Here is a 5,439-nt window from a genome sequence, read left to right as displayed (position 1 = left end):
TTAATGCACAGAAATCTCTTGCATTCCTATACACTAATGATGAAAAATCTGAAAGAGAAATTAAGGAAACAATTCCATTTACCATTGCAACAAAAAGAATAAAATACCTAGGAATAAACCTTCCTAAGGAGGTAAAAGAACTGTACTCAGAAAAGTAGAAGACACTGATGAAAGAAATCCAAGACGACACAGATGGAGAGAGATAGGATTTTCTTGGATTGGAAGAATCAGTATTGTGAAAATGAATACACTACCCAAAGCAATCTACAGATTCAATGCAATCCTTATCAAATTACCAATGGCATTTTCTGCAGAACTAGTACAAAATGTCTTAAAATTTGTATGGAGACACAAAAGACCCTGAATAGCCAAAGCAATATATTTTTTATTTTTTTAAATTTTTGGCTGCATTGGATCTTCGTTGCTGTGCGCGGGCTTTCTCTGGTTGTGGCGAGTGGGGGCTACTCTTTGTTGCAGTGTGCGGGCTTCTCATTGTAGTGGCTTCTCTTGTTGCACAGCAGAGGCTCTAGGCACACGGGCCTCAGTAGTTGTGGCATCTAGGCTCACTAGTTGTGTCACGTGAGCTCTAGAGCACAGGCTTAGTAGCTGTGTTGCATGGGCTTAGTTGCTCCGCAGCATGTGTGATCTTCCTGGGCCAGGGTGCGAACCCATGTCCCCTGCATAGGCAGGCAGATTCTTAACCACTGCGCCACCAGGGAAGCCCCGCTAAAGCAATCTTGATGGAAAAAAACGGAGCTGGAGGAATCAGACTCCCTGACTTCAGACTATACTACAGTGCTACAGTAATCAAGACAATGTGGTACTGGCACAAAAACTGAAATATAGATCAATGGAATAGGATAGAAAGCCCAGAGATAAAGCCACACACCTATGGTCAACTAATCTATGACAAAGGAGGCAAGGATATACAATGGAGAAAAGACAGTCTTCAATAAGTGGTGCTGGGAAAACTGGACAGCTACATGTAAAAGAATGAAATTAGAACACTCCCTAACACCATACACAAAAATAAACTCCAAATGGATGAAGGACCTAAATGTAAGACCGGACACTATAAAACTCTTAGAGGGGACACAGCGGTGAGTCAGAATCTGTTTGCAAGCACAGAGAAGTTTCTCCAAGTTATGTGGGTACAACAATGGACACCCAGAAGGACGTTCAACTCCCAAATCAACAGCCAATGATATATATCTGTGGAGAATGTCACACAGAAAACGAAATAAAATCAAGGGATCCAATCCGATGCACAGAATGTGGATACGGAATAATGCACAAGAAAAGGACTAAAAGATTGGTGTTTTTTGATGCTCAATGAAACACGAAATTCAGAGGAATATCTTCATTTGCATTTGGATTTGCTGTTAATATTGTATAGCTTTTGATTAGTGTACTTTATGAATACAACTATACACACATGTTTTCATTTTAAAAGCCATATTGTATTTAGGTATCTACTAATGGTTTATATAAGGATATTATTTTTTGTTCTGTTACATGGTTTGTAATTTAATTTTATATGTAATCTGACACACAATGAAGGTTAAAGTGCTTCCCCAAACTACACTTTAATCAAATTCTAGAATCATCTGGCACCCTTGTTAAAAATGAAGTTTGCTAGGGCCCTCTAAAGGTCTGATTAAGTAAGTTCCTAGGAAACCACTGTTTTACATCACCAATTGTTTGTAAACTCTCCAGCATCATTTTGTATAGAGTATACCAATGCACTTACTGTCAGTGTGCATAGCTCATTTTGAGTTAAAATTTTCATTTGTTAACTTGGCATAGGCCTTTCTGTATTTGTATATAATGCTTGACTACTTTTAAAATCTTTGGCAAGGGAAAATAAACTTTAATGGTTGCTTTCTGTTAAGGCAAAGTCAACCCGAAGTAAAGTGGATGAAGCAGACTATTAAGGCAGGTACAATTTCCCAGGTGTAATCAGCCATTAAGGTAAAAAACTCTGCTTTCAGGATATTAAAAAAATGTGTTGGTTTACACTGAATTGTTGGATGACTGTTTAAAGCTTTTGCCTTGATCTTAGGGATATGGATGCTCAGATACTCCATCTGTTCCAGGATTCGATTAGATATATTCCAACTTTGTTAATAGCTTTGTGTGTCTCTCACATTCAAAGTATTAACTGTACCATTTAAAAAAAAAAGAGGTATTTCTACTACCATCCTCAAATAGTAAGTTCTGTAAATTTATTATGTGCTATACAAAGTACTACCATACTCAAGATTTTTAAAGAGTGCTTCCTTGGTCCAGGTTTTCCTGGACCGTGGCTTTCATAATCTTGTAATTCTGCCATGTTCCTTCTTGAGCTTGTCCTTTCTATACAAGAGTCCCAGTAAATATCTCTTTACAACCATAACAACAACAAAACTCTTAGAGGAAAACATAGGAAGAACACTCTTTGACATAAATCACAGCAAGATCTTTTTTGACCCATCTTCTAGAGTAATGGAAATAAAAAACAAAAATAAACCAATGGGACCTAATGAAACTTAAAAGCTTTTGCACAGCAAAGGAAACAGTAAACAAGACGAAAAGACAACCCTCAGAAGGGGAGAAAATATTTACAAACGAAGCAACTGACAAAGGATTAATCTCCAAAATATACTAACAGCTCATGCAGCTCAATATGAAAAAAACCAAACAACCCAATCAAAAAATGGGCAGAAGACCTAAATAGACATTTCTCCAAAGAAGACATACAGATGCCCAAGAAGCACATGAAAAGCTGCTCAACATCACTAATTATTAGAGAAATGCAAATCAAAACTACAATGAGGTATCACCTCACACTGGTTAGAATGGGCATCATCAGAAAATCTATAAACAAGAAATGCTGGAGAGGGTGTGGAGAAAAGGGAACCCTCTTGCCCTGTTGGTGGGAATGTAAATTGATACAGCCACTATGGAGAACAGTGTGGAGGTTCCCTAAAAACTAAAAATAGAATTACCATATGACCCAGCAATCCCACTACTGGGCATATACCCAGAGAAAACCACCATTCAGAGAGACACATGCACCCCAATGTTCATTGCAGCACTATTTACAATAGCCAGGTCATGGAAGCAACCCAAATGCCCATCGACAGACAAATGGATAAAGAAGAAGTGGTACATATATACAATAGAATATTACTCAGCCATAAAAAGGAATGAAATTGGGTCATTTGTAGAGACATGGATGCATCTAGAGACTGTCATACAGAGTGAAGTAAGTCAGAAAGAGAAAAACAAATATCGTATATTAATGCATATATGTGGAACCTAGAAAATGGTACAGATGAACCGGTTTGCAGGGCAAAAATTGAGACACAGATGTAGAGAACAAATGTATGGACACCAAGGGGGGAAAACGGCGGGAGTGGTGGTGGTGGGATGAATTGGGAGATTGGGATTGACATGTATACACTAATATGTATAAAATAGATAACTAGTAAGAACCTGCTGTATAAAAAAATAAAAATAAAATAAAATTCAAAAAATAAAACATTTCTATACAAAAAAATAAATAAATAAAATTTTTTTAAAGTTGCACACACATGTTGGGGAGGGTCCTAGGACCAGTCAGGTGTGAAAAAAGAAACAAGATAATTAGCCAAAGGTAAACAAAGACCTGGAAGGACTGTCCTATTTAAATATTAATTTAAATCACCTCGTTACTACACTCTTTGTTCAGGATGGCCATAAGCTTTCTCTCTGGGTATGTATTTCTGCCTAGTTTCTGTCTTAAATAAACAAACTTTATGCTCTGTGTGCTCTCCCATACCTTGTACTGTGTCTCTAATAATAAACTTCGTACCTATTTTTACAGTTTTTGCCTCCTTGAAACATTCTTGCTTTCAACTGGGGGAAAGGGCCAGGGCCACTTTCTTTCTAGCCTCTAGTCCCTGGTGGTCTAGCGGCTAGGATTCCTGATTTTCATCCAGGCTACCCAGGTCCAATTCCTGGGCAGGGAACTAAGATCTCTCTTCAGGACTGCTCACTGCTGTCTCTCCGAGATCAATTAGACCAACTCAGTAACACAAACCCATCAAAATCACTGTCTTTCAGGGCCTGATCATTTCTCACATCATTGCAATAGCTGCCTCTTCTTCTACCCTGTCCTTTTTTTTTTGTTTTTGCGGTACACAGGCCTCTCACTGCTGTGGCCTCTCCCGTTGCGGAGCACAGGCTCCGGACGCGCAGGCTCAGCGGCCACGGCTCACGGGCCCAGCCGCTCCGCAGCATGTGGGATCTTACCGGACCGGGGCACGAACCCGTGTCCCCTGCATCGGCAGGCGGACTCTCAACCACTGCGCCACCAGGGAAGCCCTACCCTGTCCTTCTATGTATTTTCAGGATCTCTCTTTTTCTGTCTTTTGTTGTCATTGTTGTTCTTTTGTTGCTTTTTGTTTTTGTTGTTAAGGAAGGTAAATTTATATTATTGTTTTTATTTTTTTTTTGTCTATTTATTTATTTATTTTTGGCTGCGTTGGGTCTTCGTTGCTGCCCGCGGGCTTTCTCTAGTTTTGGCGAGCAGGGGCTACTCTTCGCTGGCGGTGCGCGGGCTTCTCACTGCAGTGGCTTCTCTTGTTGTGGAGCATGGGTTCTAGGCGTGCGGGCTTCAGTAGTTGTGGCACGCAGGCTCAGTAGTTGTGGCTCACAGGCTTAGCTGCTCCGCGGCATGTGGGATCTTCCCGGACCAGGGCTCGAACCCATGTCCCCTGCATTGGCAGGTGGATTCCTAACTACTGTGCCACCAGGGAAGCCCTGTTGTTCGTATTTATTAAGGAAAGTAATTTATAAGTTACATTTCTAGTTTTCTGTTACTGAATCACTAAAAATGGTTTGGTTGACTTTCACCAAATTTGGGAGGTTTGTTTGGAGTAAGTCTGACTTAAAATATGTGGCAACGCTAAAATTTACTTTGGATGGCCCTAGGGAGAACCTCAAAAAGAGAGACAGGTATCTCTGGGAGCAGCTGAAAGTGAGGTGCAGGCAGAAGAGGAGCAAGCCACCTGGTAAGAAATACTCTCTTAATTTAGACAGCGTGAGCCCCTCAAATTGTTCACAATGGTTCCAAATGGATGCCCAAGCCATAAGTCACAAGGATAGACCTTCCAAATGCCAGGAGTAGACTTTTCCATAGAGTCTTGCACAGAGAACTTTGTGTGCATGCTCCAGGGAATAACTGTCCAATGAAGGTGCAGAATTCTCAAGACAAATGCTTGGGAAGCCAGCTAAATAAAAGTAAAAACCAAAAAAAAAAAAAAAAGTAAAAACCAGACTCTAATATCAGTATTTTAAAACAACAGTTTAAGGTCCAAGTAAATCTAAAAAACATGGTACCAATGGACTTTAAGTATTGAACATCCCCCTGAAATTTTTGTTGATCTTTTTTTCTTAATGAAATTTTAGTAAGTA

The 5,439-nt window shown here is 39.7% G+C and overlaps 1 pseudogene; it reads left to right on the top strand.

Annotated features, from left to right (window-relative positions):
- The first annotated feature begins 1,091 nt into the window (after positions 1 to 1,091).
- On the top strand, positions 1,092 to 1,386 carry LOC137224459 (DNA-directed RNA polymerases I, II, and III subunit RPABC4 pseudogene; annotated as a pseudogene).
- The last annotated feature ends 4,053 nt before the right edge of the window (positions 1,387 to 5,439 follow it).

The sequence above is a fragment of the Pseudorca crassidens genome, chromosome 5, assembly GCF_039906515.1.
Source record: "Pseudorca crassidens isolate mPseCra1 chromosome 5, mPseCra1.hap1, whole genome shotgun sequence".
Taxonomy (NCBI): Eukaryota; Metazoa; Chordata; class Mammalia; order Artiodactyla; family Delphinidae; genus Pseudorca; species Pseudorca crassidens.
Note: the sequence above shows the minus strand (reverse complement) of the source record. Positions and strands in the feature narration are given on the sequence as shown.